Raw genomic sequence first — 14,135 nt, forward strand, 5'->3', positions numbered from 1 at the left:
TAGCATTTAGGTCAGTTTGCTGCCTTCTGGGACAGCCCCGGCTCGCTGGGGCACAGGGTGCCTGCATGGGGTGGGATGCGGAAAGTTTGTGCGAGGGACTCCCAGGTGAGGGGCAGAGCGGCAGGGAGCTGGCCGAGGGGAAGAGCGAGCTCGGTTCTGTCAGATGGCCCTGCCTTGCCTAACTTTTGTTTGGTCGGATTCACAACTGCTTGCAGAATATCAACAGGGTGTTAATATGGGAGGGAAAAACAAGCAAACTTTTGCATACAGACTTTTTTTTTTTTCCCATGATGATGGACAGTACGTTGTGTTCAAATGACAGTGCTAAGTGTTTGCATGGTTGTAGGTAACAGATGCTGCCTGATCAAGGATTTCATTGCTGTACTAAATGAACTCCTCGTTATGAACGACAGCAGAAGGATGTAAAGTTCACTGCAAACAAATTTGGACACGGTCAAATGAATTACTGTACTGGTAATATAGAAATAGGTTGAAAAGTGGGCCATCAGGCAAAAACAACCTTGCGTTCAGTCTAGGGTAATTGCATAGACTTGTCTGTGGAGGATTGATTTGGAAAAGTAGCTGAAGAAACTTCATATCTTTCAAGCCATTTGGAAATAAATCTTGAGAGAATACTTGACTGTATATATGTAGTACAGTGCTTCACTAAGGAAAAAAAAAAAAAAGAATGCTAGCTTCTGTTATAAATAGGTACCTTGATACTTTATAACAAGTATTATTCTATCCTTCCTCCTAAAAATAAAAGGAGAATATGTATTTTCTCTGAAACAAGCAGTATTTCAATGTCTCATGAAGAAAAATAACAATAATAAAAAAGACATGTTTCAAAACTGAAGTATTTTCAGCGCATTTCAAAACTAATTTTATTTTCCCACTTTTGCACCCTTTCCTAACTTGGAGGTATAAATAATGGTTTTTCTATCATAAGGTTGTATAGTGTTGTCATATTGGCTGTTTTTATAAATCTATTTTTATTGGATTGATTAAAATGCAATTCCCCATTATTAAATTACTTTTATTAGTCTTCTGTTTAAAAGAAAAATGTTTTGGTCTTATTTCTATTATTTCAACATTTGAGCTTTGTTCATAAGACACATTTCTCCAAAAACTACAGAGGCCAGTTAATGGTTTATGCGTTCAAGCTGAGTTGAATATAGCTAAGCTCTGTCTTGCTTGACATTTCATCAAAAGCTGTGTTGATTTGCAATGTTTACGGACCTATTTATTGAACCTTCACAGCTTGAACTATGCCACCAAGCTTGTTGACATTGCTGAGTTTACCTCTTGGTGCTTGTGCAATCTCAGAAGAAAAGTTCAGAGCAAATGAGTTATAACAAACTTGTCACAGTTCATAAAATATGTAGTTAGAACAATGAAGTTGATCTTCTTGTTCATTGACTGCAAAACATTAGAGAAATCTGAGTAGTCTACTGCAATCTCATCTGGGTAGGTGAGCGTATGTCCTTCTCTGCTATATTACCTTCCAGATTTGACTGTAGCTTCTCAAGTGCGTTAAAAGGCAGCTCCTAAATGGAACAAATATTTTCAGTTCATAAGACTATTTATATTTGAAAACAAAATCCAACCATATTGCAGCACAAAATAACATCATTATCTTACTTCCGTATATGTCTTACATTGTGAGGAGTGATCTGTCAAATAAGCAAACAACAAATTGAATCAGAGGCTCATAAACACCATAAAAATCATTCAGCTTTAAACAACAAGTGCATCCCATGCTCTGTGTTACTCTCCTGAACATCCTGTCTGCATAGCCCCTATTTTTAGACAATAAAATAAGATACATTTTGCTATATAATCCACTACTAATACTGGATCAATAGTGCACATTATCATGGTTTCAGACACTTCTCTATGTAGCTTGAACAGAAATAGATCAAAGATAGTGCAACTGCCTGGCATCTCTGCAAAAGCAACAGAAAACTATGTACTGTTTATTCAACAACAGTAAAACAGATAGTTTAAGAAGTCTTGGATTAAGTTGTTTTTTGTTTTTGTTTTTGTTTTTTTTAGTTGCAGGGGAAGCTGTTTTCCCATGTGAACATTCTCATAGCTATCATTAACTGGGTTAACATGGTTGTTCATTTTCTTTTTAGAACTGTGCGTATGCAGCTAGGGATAAACATCCAAAAGGGGAATTGCATATATACCCATATATATATATAAATATATAAATATGGGAGAATTTTTCCATGTAGTTGAATGGGCTTTGATTGGGCTCTTGGTTCCTTTTCAACAATGAATGAATAAAGAGTTTATGTTTTTCAAATAAGAAGTAATTGCTTATTGATTGTTAAATGCAAATTGTGTTCTATGGGCACAATCAGAAAAAAAAAAAAAGAAAGAAAAAAGAGAAATATGCTGGAGTGGTAGTGGTGGTAATGTTTGCTTTGCTTAACTATGGCTATGTAACTTAGCCTGCTGAATTATCTGTGTAGACTCACTAGGCTCAGGTTCTGGACAATAGTGAGCAATAAACTCTTTCTGCAAGGAAGTCCAAGCAAGAAATTAACGTTGGTGTCTTGTTTCCTCAATTGCCTGTGCATTAGCAGATTAGCCTTCTCACTTAAATGCTTGACTTTGGTTACTGAGAAAGCCCCAATATATTTGTTATAACCTTTGTATGTATAACTACAAGCTGTTGCCATCTGATTAGAACATGCTTATGTAAGCAGTTACATAAAATACATGCATTTTTAAGAATGTTTTCAAAGTGAACAGCTCTCATAGTTAACACTCTGTTTCTTAAACTTATGGATGAAATGTGGTTTGGAGAGGGCATTCAAACTGACAAAAATTCATCACAGGAAATTCTGAAGTTAAAGGTGGTCTGTGTGCATGGGAGGGGCAACTGAAGGGAATCTGGCAATTGAAACCCACAAATGCTGGAAGTGTCTTAAAATACTTGATCTTCCTCTGTCACTTGTTGACTAGATTTGACTAAAAAAGTGATACATATTTTTCTGTTTACTGTATTCCTAACAGAATGAAGAACTTATGAAAATTTCTCTCTTATGTAAGTTTTATTAAGCCCATCTTAAGCAATCAGTATTTAAATTATCATAAATTGATAGTTCTCAAATGCAGTGTTCAGCTTTTCTCCCAGTTCAGCCCTGCTTTTTGCCAGGTACTTGATGTATCCACTTCCATTGTGGCAGATGGGGAGTTTCCATCTCAATACTCATTATAGGAATAAATATTCTTACCAAAATATCTTACTAATTAAAAGGAAATTCTAATCATTCCAAGGTGGTTTTGACTTTGGTTTGTTTAATAGTTAACCTTTTATGCCCAGCTAAATATAGTGATGATAGATGCAGGTGAAGTTTCAGAGGAAAACGTTTTCTTTTATGCAGTCTACTCCTCATCCGTAGGAGTAGGACGTCCATCCCATAAAATTCAATTTTAAAGTAAAGATTATATTGCATGTTAGAAAGCATCAGTTCAGACAGGTCATAAATACAAGCACATTCAGTGCGTAGTTTAGGTGAAAGGATATTCTGTTGTTACTGAACTAGCTTCTCAAAGGTTATAATAAAAAGGCCAGGCTATCATTTTATCATTAAAAAGTAATGGAGATAGTCAAGGCTGATCCTCAGCACTTTTTTTTCTTTTTTTTTTTTTTTTTCTCAAGGCAATTTCTCTGTGCGTACAAAAGTAGATTTAAGAAATTCACTTTCAATAAAAAATAAAGGGACAAGAATACTGTTATGGACCTGTTTAGCAAAACAGACTAATGCTGACAATAGGTTGTTTTTAGGACTACTCTAGATCAAGGGAATGAAAGAAACTTCCTGAAATATTTGATTTCCTGTGAATAAAATTTAATCAGCCTAAGAGAATAATTGCCTGCCTGTTTCAGACGACGATATGGGATGAGGGGGAGTAAGCAAGTTTCTTGAGGAAAATGTGAAATAAAATTATGAAAATAAGTAATTGGAGGATGATTTTTCTAACTACCTCTGTGGTATAGAAAGAAATGAAAGGAAAGGAAAGGAAAAGTAATATGGGGGAAAAAAAAAAAAAAAAGAAAGCACCAAACAATAGCTTCTCTAACTTTTTTGACAGAGATAACTATCTATCTTCAGGCAACTTGCCATCATGCCAGTTTCATACCCATTGTAGTGAATAAAGGCATAAGTTCTCTTTTGTACAGTATTTAAAATATAAATGCTTCAGGCAGAGCATGTTCTTTCTACCCTTTTTATATCGTCTAGAACAGTAGACACCAAGGACCTTAAGTGCTAGTAGAAAGCGCAAACATTATGAATAATGCAACATACAATTTATAAAAGAATAGCCACCTCAAAATCCCGGTAAGGAAAAACTGGTAAGAATGGGATGGGCTATGAAAACTTGACTAGAATATATAAAATGGATACATGGTTTTCCAGGATGGTAACAAGGGAATCTTCTAGTTGTGGATCTTCTGCTGACAAGTTCAAGCATATATAATTCATTTATTTGTTTGATTAGGTTATTTTACATTTTTATGAGGCTTTTTTTTAATTTACTCATTTTTATGTTATTTTTATTTTTTATAATCTCTGTCTAAATCTTTCTGAGATAAAAATACCAACATAATAAGATGAAGTCATCTGAAAGAAAACTGGGTGGCCATGCATAACCTTAAATGAAGACATACTGCTCTTTTACAAGTGGTCTACTTGAAATCTTTTCATAACTGTGCTATAGCAATGTTATAGTTTTGAGATGTGTTCTTTCATTGCTGAGAACCACAGTCAGTGGAAGATGCCTGATCACATTACTTCAATGTAGTGTCTAGAAGTAATCTAGAAATTAAAATCCTTTGCTCTCACTTCTTTTCTCCACTGGTCTGCTGAAAACTGTTGCTTTTGAGAAGACAAATGTAAAGCCTCTTTGTTCATCCAGGATTTGTTCTGAGAAGGTAGTGTTAGGTCACAGGAGGCTATGTTTAGAGCCAGGTTTCTGGGTTAATCTCTACATTTATAATATCAGCTGATTTTGTTTATACTTTTTATACATGCCTTCAGACTGAAACAAAAATTCAAAAAAAGATGTGTACATCAGTGAAGAGCCTGTTAGCATTTTTTTAATCTCAGAATGTCCTGAGTTATTCAGAAATGATGAGGATTAAGCAAAATGCTCCTTGGTAGAATTAACTGTGACCCAGAAAAAAACTAAAGGAGCACAAATACATAGGGAAGAGATTATGAATTTGGTTGTCAATATGATTAATATGTTTGTCACCTCTAGACAGGAATAATTGGTAATTACTGGAAATTGGATGGAGCCTCTTAACCCTGGTCATTCCTTTCTTTCTAAATGTTTCAGAAAATTTAGATTGTGGTTCTATCATTTAAACTATGCACTACATAATATGTATTTATTGCCTCTTCTAGATTCAGTGCTTTAAACAAAAATATTAACCAGATTAATACCTTGTTAAAATATAGTCTTTATCGTGTGCAACAGATCTGACTGTGATCTCCACTGACTTTTTCTTCAGCTCAGGAGTCATACAAGCTCCAAGCAGCTGCTCTGAAAAGCTGTAAATTGGATTGCCATGATGATGGCTGGTTCTGCTCTTTCCTCTCCCAGTCCTGCTGGGAGCTGGTCCTGCTCTTTCCTCTCCCAGTCCTCCGTTCAACAAGGGCCTGCTTTGGGTGGGTAATGGGATATGAAGATGCTGCTCATCTGCCAACAAACCTGTGTCCTAGTCACTCTGGTCCATGGTTTGGACTTTTGCCAACCAGCACAGTTGAACGGGACAGTGGAGGGGCGAGCAGGGCAGTGGTAAGACTGAGAACCATTCAGAAATCCCCAAGAGTCACTCAAATCCTCTTAGCTTTTCCACATGCTGGACACAAAACGTATGGCCTCTCAGAAGTTGGGACCTTTCCAGCAACAAAATTCAATTTTGTGTCAGTGATGAGAAGAAAATAAATTACTTTATCCCTCATCTTTGGAGAGCGGAAAATAAATCTTGGTTGTATTCCTGAAAATCTTTTGAGTCAGCTTCATCAGATCTAGTAGAGAACTGAAGACTTACAGACAAATCAAATTACATTTTTCTTTTTTTTTTTTTTTTTTGGTGATTTGTCTTTCCTGTGGAAGGTTGAGTTTTCTGAGCAGTGAGTTCCCCAACTTACTAGAGTCATATTTTATCATCTTGATGAAATTTCCACAATCTCAGAGAGATCTTCATTGCATAACTAATTCAAAGCTTGTTAGTGTGCTGCATTGCCACGTAGCTGTGGATGTGTCAACAGAGGTCTGTGACAAAAGGAGATCCGAGGACCAAAGCCCTCAGAGATGTCAGTAAGATCACTATGGATTATGTTTAGAGTAGTGTGATAGTACTTTCCTGGGAGCATTGACAATTAAATTCTTAACTATTTATGAAGTGCAGCTGGCAAAATTTTGTAACATTTTGTATTGGAGTGATTGAAATCCTGGGAAACTGAGCAAGCTCTTCAGTGTCAAACAGGTGAATTTCTCTAGATTTTTAGCATGTTTTCTGCTTCAGCTGGGTTTATACAATTCATTTCCATTTTTTGACCTAGCAAAAGGAATCAGGTAAACACTATTCAGGGTAAACCTACTATTGTCCTCATGTGAATTATTTAAATACTTATGGAGAATTGGTATTGGCAAGTAGTAAGTTCCATCTCCTCATAACAACACAGTAGATGTTCTGGTGACTTGTAGTACGAGTTGTCAATTAATCTACTCTATTTTGTGGAAGCAGAAGGACTATTTAAACATGTTGAAATATCTTTTGGTTATGAGAAGTTTTTCTACCATTCTCTTTCTTTGGAAATGAAAAGAAAGATGATTTATTTTCAGATAGTAGAAGAAAAATTGTTTGTAGAATTTTAGTAGCATGGTAAAATTGTGTCATGAACGCAGGTCAGCAGCACACAATCAAAAAGTGATGCTTCCTCTCAAGTCAGCTCTCCTGAGACTCACCTGGATAGCGGTCTCTGCTTTTGGGATTCCCCACAGACCCTGGCATACTGGAGCAAGTCCAGATCATTGGGGGCTGGAGCACGTAGCATCGAGGAGCTGGACTGATTCAACTTTCACAAATACAGCCAGGGGATGGAGGAAGGGAGGGCCAACTACAACTACCTAACTGGAGGTTTGTAGAGAACAGGGAGTCAGATGCTTCTCAGAGGTACACAGTGATAGGAAAAGAGGAATGGAACATGAGCTGAAAGAAGGCAAATTCAGGTCAGGTATAAGGAAAATGTATTCTCAATGATCGGTCACTGGAACAGCTTGTACAGAGATGTCATGGTTTGTCCTTTCTTAGAGATGTTCAAAACACAAGCGAACAAAGAACTGAGCAATCTGCTCTTGCTGACCCTTCTCTGCAGAGGGGACTTGGACCCGGGAACCTGAGGAGGTCCCTTCCAGCCTCCATTATTCTGCATTCTTGGTACAGTGTTCATATTAAAACTTTAAAACTGGCATTTTTTGGGGGGGGATGAATGCAAACTCTTAGAACAATAATGCAAATTCTGTGTCTTTTTACTAATCGATATATTTCTGGATTGAGTGAAGAAAATTGTGAGGATAAAAAAAAGTCTGAAAATCAAATAGCTCTTCATAAAGCTGCTTATGATGCTAGCATGCTTATTCACTTTTATTTTATTTATTTATTTTAAGAAGTCAAGGACATTTCAGTCTCAGGCACGTTTTGAAGCAAAATTTCCAGTTATGAGGAAGAAAGGATAAATAACTGTTTTTTAAAATATTTATAAAAAATGTTTATCAAATTCTGTGATTACTTACTATTGCTACTTTGCTCAAGTACTAAAACTGGTTTAAGTATGATCAGAACATTCAAAATAGAGGACTGAGTGTGTGACAGTGGGCAGTAAATCTTTCTGTGTGAGGACAGACATCACTGGTCTGCATTATGTTGAATCTTAGGAGCTTAACCCAGATTAGTGTCCTCAGCAAAGGCAAACATTTTGTAAGGGAAAGGCTTTGAAAGAAATCTGTTACCAAAGTCTTCATCTTTTAATTTTAGTTAGTTAGCAGCTGGTGCCCAGTCTAGCTAATTGCATTATAATGGTTTTATGCTGAACCAGATGCTAAAGGGATAACATTTTTCTTTCCCGGATAGGAATGAAAAGCAAGAGCAATGAAAGAAAAGCAAGGAAAGATAGAGCAATGCAGTCTCTATTATGTTTAGAATTCTGCTCTGTGGTTGTCCCTGTGTTAAGCTATGCCACAAAAAAACCACAGGTACTAGATTCTGGTTTTATATTAAATAAAATAAAATCATTTTGAAACTCCTTGGGAAATAGAAACAATAAGATCTAATTGGCAGAATTTTGTCAGCGACTTAATTAATAAATATTTCAACCTTTTTTCTATAAGGGAAAATGATTTATGTCCCATCATTACAAATGCTTGCTATAATGCACTAGCTTGATTCCTTTCCTATTTATTTGTCTTTATTAAGTTCTTTATATCTGCATGGCTAGACCTATGCAGTGGTCTAATTTGTTATGTTGCATAGAATAGTTTTATGAGAAGGATGCAATCTGTCTTTATGGCTAATTGCAGGGGCAATCATAACTCATAAAGCCTATGATCAGATTATGAGTTTCCTCAGGAAACTCCATCCGTGCCAGCATCTTATTTAAAATGAAAAAAAAAAAAAAAGACTGGAGTTCTGTTGCATTTTCAGTCAGTGCAGTTTTGCTGTTATTGAGGAAATCTACAAGTCTACTTCCTTTCATATGTGATTGTTCTATATGCCCTGTTTGGGAGCAAAGTAATGTTGTAACAGCTCATTTAAAAAGCTTAAAGAGTACTTCTAAATTTGAAATCAGAAAAATAATTTTGACTAAATGGAACTTTAAAATTAATAATCACCTGCTATTAAAATAATATCAGTAGATAGCATCTCAGCCATTTTAATTATTTTATCTTACTACAGAGATCATGCAAAGTATAATTTATTAATAGTTGTATTGCTTTCCTTTGCATAGTAACGCAGTAGAATAGTTTATAATTATTTTTAAGAGGTATCTGACCTTATTAACAGGAAAAAAAGAAGTTATTACTAAAATGCTTTTGTCTGTTCATTGGTGTGCTAATTTGAGGCTATCGGGCTCAGTATTATGTAGAATTTACAATGCTTCCTGTAATCTTAAATTTAAAACCTATAAAAGGGCATCAGTTATTTCACCAAAATGGTTTTATATGTCTTCTTTTAAATTAACTGCTGGCTAAAGAGAATGAGTTTTGCTTATGAGACTAGTGGGCATTTAGAGCATATTGAACATTTACAGAATACGTTTCCTGGTAGTGCCTGAGCACCTAAGCGTTAGCCCTATGGTTTTCAGGTCAGGTCAGATACCAACTAAACCTTTATTAGAAACAAGGCTTATCACTGGTGTTAAAGATGAATAGTTGTGTTGTTGTTTTTTTTTCCGTTGTCGTTTTGTGTCTTTGGGGGGAGAATTGGAGTTGGCAAATTAATTTAGAGTAAAGCTTGTCTCAGTTGTTTGCATAATGGCCTAGTGATGATCAGCTACCAACGCTCCAATTCTGTCCATGACTACTTCGAACAGCAATTAACCTGCAGCTTGTGTAAACAAGTAGGAAACATTCAAATAATGACAGAATAGCCCCTGCTAACGTCATTATTACACTACATTACTCTTCACTCACCTCTTTTTAAAGCTGTGACAAGATCTCTGTGCTCCAGCTTCACAAACTCACATGTTGAAAGAGTGTTTGAAGCTTTCTGAAAGGTGCTTTCGCTTTCTGAATTGTGACTGTTGGCTGAAACTCTTGGCAAGCACCCAAGCTGATGGCAGGGGAGGGCAGAGAGGGTGGTATTGGGACTTTTCACTTATGTTAGGGGAATTCAGCTTCAGATAAAGACCCCAAACATAAACATTTTGTCTTCCATTACAGTCAGTGGAGGTCTTGGACTGGATTCAGTTGCACACACCTAAGTACTTAATGTTGTTTTAAGCAGGGCGAGTTGTACCTGCCTGGCCCCAGCTGTCACTGCAGGGGGATGAGGCTTTCATGTGCCCCCATCCTGTATGCAAATCCTGTGAAGGTGCCAGTGGTCCCATGGCACCGCAGAGCACCAGCTCTCTGAGCATACCCAAGGGAAGCCATCAATAGGAAATGCAGTCTCAGAGCCTGGAAAGCAGCCTTAAAACAAGCACTTAGTGGCTGTTCAGCTCCCTTGGGACTCAGCAGATGCTGTTGCTGGGGTCTTGGTTTATTTGCCAGCACAGAGTCATTTCATGCTGTTTGAGATGCTGTAGCATCTCCTGGTTGGCTTCCAAATGCTCATGCAGAAGAGCACATCACTGCCAGGTCCTCTGTTACAAGTGCAGTGAGCCCATCTAAGATCTCTCCAGTGCACTAGGTGCTTAAGTGGGGACAACATTCTTTATAGTCTAGGCATCTTCATCATTTCTAATGAGTTTTTAGGTACTTCTAGAGTGGACACCTAAATTAAGGGTCTAATTTCAAACTCAATCCCACTCCTCGAGTTGTTTTCTTCAGTTTTAAGAAGAAACGTTTTTCTCTGATTTATTTTCGTGTGACTGGAAACTTGTAGTGCAAATTTTCAGTCATAATTTAGGGTAGCTTTTTTCTATTTCTCAGTTTGCAAGCCAAAAAAAGAGAAAGGGAGAAGAGGGGAAAAAGGGCAAGTGAGCAAGAAAAAATACATAAACCTGTACATGAGTTTTTGGGAAAAAAATCCTTGAATAGAATGAAACTTTTCCATACCTGTATAGCACAAATAATATCAACACGCCTCGTGTCTTACCTCTTCTTCTTATAAGTAAAACAGTTTAATTATCATTTCTCCCCACGAAGCAACTAGCCTACAGTTAAATGCTATGAATAGCCCTTATCCCTCATGAATGAGAATTCCCTCCTGCTATTAGTAACTGTCAACATGCATGATTGTTTCTGCAGTAAAAGTCTTGGTAGAGTTCCTCATTAATTAGTTTGTGTACAAACATGACTCTACCTCTGCCAGTGGGAATAATGGGATGCCGTTACAGGTAAAGCCAGAGAAGATCTGACTAAAGTAGATGAATCTTCATTACAGCCTCACCATATGACCTTTATCAGTATCTCAAGCTTCATTATGCGCACAAGGTTGTTGCCACAGATTTGTAGTGATTGCTTCAGATACTTAAGTTTTTCAGTTATATGGATAGACAGTTCGTTTCCATAGATTCTACTTTTCACCAGAATTTATTCTACATTTTTCAAAAGTTGTCTTGCATAGCCAAGAATTGACAATTCACACTGGTATATAACTATACATGATAGTGTGCAGCTAGTCTTTCTATAGCCAAGTAGTTTAGTAACCAGTGATTTTTCAGAATTAGATATTAAAATTGGTAGATCCCATGCCTTTTCTTTTTAAGGTGTATTCTGATAGTCATTATCCTTGATGCAATACAAAAGAAAAAAAAATCCTACAGGAAGAGTAAATAGTTTGACTGGGACAAGTGTCAATGTAATGTCATGGTATTTATGTCAGCATTTCCTCCAAGTAATGGGTGTCCATCATAACTACTTACAAGATTACCTTGAGAACTCAAAGGAGTATTTGTTTGTTAGGCTTCAGCTATGCTGTATTGTCACCAAGATATTGGATCCTGCTCAGATCTAAGCATGCTTGTTCCTATGTGATTCTTCCAAGTGTCACTTTTTGCTCAGACTGTGAGATAGGTGGCATCCCTACCTGAGAAGCCTTTGATTTCAGAAGGCTTTTAGGTTAGTAGGATAGTATGGTTAGCGTCATGTTGTTTCACTGCTGATAATCCTCAAATAATTGTTTAAACTGAGTTTTTCCTGCATCTGAGCTGGAGGAAGATCTGAGTGTCAGCATGACTCCTGAGTTGACCTTTCTTTGGATCCAGATCTATGGTGCCTGACCCTATGAAGTTGACTTTTTTGTCATGTATAGCTGTGAGTAACATTGTCAGTGCCTTGTTGACCACAGAATGGATTGGTCAGCATGAGTTATTTCCCCACTTCTATATCCTTGTGTAGTAGTAGTGAGCAGCATGATGCATATAAGGCAGCTCCAATGACCTGCCTCCGTACAGTGCAGTAATTCTTCTGTTAATCTCTACTGCAATCATGCTCCAATTAGGCAGGGATTCTCATAGGTGCTTGTCCAAATTAACTACCATGTTAGAATAATAAAGTAGACCAGAACAAACAGATTGAGGCAGATGAACTATGTATGGGGAATCTCAAGATTGCTTTAAATTCCCAAAGAGTAATGGGCATCTTTGATATATCTTCAGGCCCTGTTCAGTGGGGGAGGTAAGGGTTGAAATTAACACCAAAGCAACGGAATATAATGAGATGCACTATTAAAAAGAAAAGGACTTGTTTGGTGGGGAGAGAGGTGCTTGTTTATTATGATTTTTTTATTTAGTTTTATTTTTTCTTGTGCAATGGGAAAGAAAAGGGGAATGCTATGGTACATCCAGTTTGTTGCTGTAGTGGGAGAGTTTGGGACAAATAACTGTTGCAGGAGGGTAAAGGCAAATTCCTGCTCCTGAACAGCAATGAAACAGTACTGCTGAGCTGACATCCTTGGTTGTGCAAGGCTGGGCTTCAGGCATCCCTGGACTAAGTTAACTTCCTCATGATGGAAGTGAATGAAGCATGCAGAAAAGGAGGTTGTTGGAAGTTCTGGATACTGCGGTGTAGTGGTTGCAGAGTTACACTTTAAAGAAGAGCTACGAAAAGTTATGTTCTTCAGCTGTACTGGTTATTTCTCTTACTGAAGGCTTAGTTGCAATGTTTAAAAATTTATAATTCCATTAATAACAAGCCATTTTACTTTAACATCTCAAATTGTCATTGTTCAACTATTGAATATGATGGATTTACATGCAAATGCATTTTCATTCTAGTGCTGTATTCATCTGCATTATATTAGAAGCTTTGCTATGTCAAGTAACCCTTTTAGTGTTTGAAGAAATATCTATCAAAATGGGTTAACAACTTCCCAACTACAGTTTTGGGAAATGTGAACTCATTGATTCTTTTTCTCAAATTGTTATTTCATTATGGAAATTTTTCCACTTCAGAAAAACCTATTAAGGTGCTCTATTATATTATTTTCAAAACACCATGCTTCTTCCAGTATTTCCACCTTCAGAATTTGGAATCATCTTAGGAAATATTTCTATATACTCAGATATCAAAAAAAAAAAAAAACCTCAACGTTTTCATTAAAAATAAATAAATAAAAAATACAGCCCAAATTTTGCCCTAATTTGAGAAGAAAAAAAGTCTCATATAGATTACGTAGTGTGGGAATCTAAACTCTCTCTTCCACCTAACTGATATTAATTTGTGTGTGTTGGCCTCTCCTTTTCAAGTTGTATCTCTTGTAAGCAGTTAGACTTAGTTTTTTGTTGTTGTTGTTGTTGTTGTTTAGAAATGTTTCTACTCTAGTAGTATGATTTCTCAAGAGATTTTGTGAAATAATATTAAAAGTTACAATAGGCTGACATTGTGAAAAGGTGATTTTACTGTTTGTGGATTAGATTCCACAAGTGGTAATATGAAGAAGTTGAAATGATGCATGAGCAGTCAAGCTCCTCAGCTTGACTGTAAGGAGTTAAGAATGTGAAGCACTTTTATGCAGATTGTAAATTGGCTATTGTAATTCTCCTGTCTTCACCAGTTGATGTAGTATCAATTAGCAAATATAGGTTTTAATGCTGCCTTTAATATTCATGCTTCTTAATTGCCTTTGTTAATTGAGAAGAAACACTCCAGTGCAGAATGCTTGACAGGTAAGAATTATTATCTGCTGCTTGTGTTGGCGGTTGTCCAGAGAAAAGTAGGTTACTGATACACAAGTATGTGCAAAGATCTTACCCAAAGATCTATTATTTTGGCTGTGAGTTTCTGCATTCTCATCTCTTGATAGAATATCTGAAGGACCTGTTTTGAGGACTCAGATGTGCAGATTAATTTACAACAGGGAGCAGGCATACAGAGAGTTATTTTAAGAAACTGCGAATGTACAGTTATTGTACATAATTAAAAGAGTTGAAGGAATGGCTGAG

General features: G+C 36.6%; 1 protein-coding gene across 15 annotated transcripts in view; it reads left to right on the forward strand.

Moving 5' to 3' along the window:
* DMD (dystrophin) overlaps window positions 1-14,135 on the forward strand; it is a 1,239,454-nt gene that overhangs the window by 229,663 nt on the left and 995,656 nt on the right. The gene's annotated exons all lie outside the window — the stretch shown is intronic.

This window comes from Anser cygnoides, chromosome 1 (genome assembly GCF_040182565.1).
Source record: "Anser cygnoides isolate HZ-2024a breed goose chromosome 1, Taihu_goose_T2T_genome, whole genome shotgun sequence".
Classification (NCBI taxonomy): domain Eukaryota; kingdom Metazoa; phylum Chordata; class Aves; order Anseriformes; family Anatidae; genus Anser; species Anser cygnoides.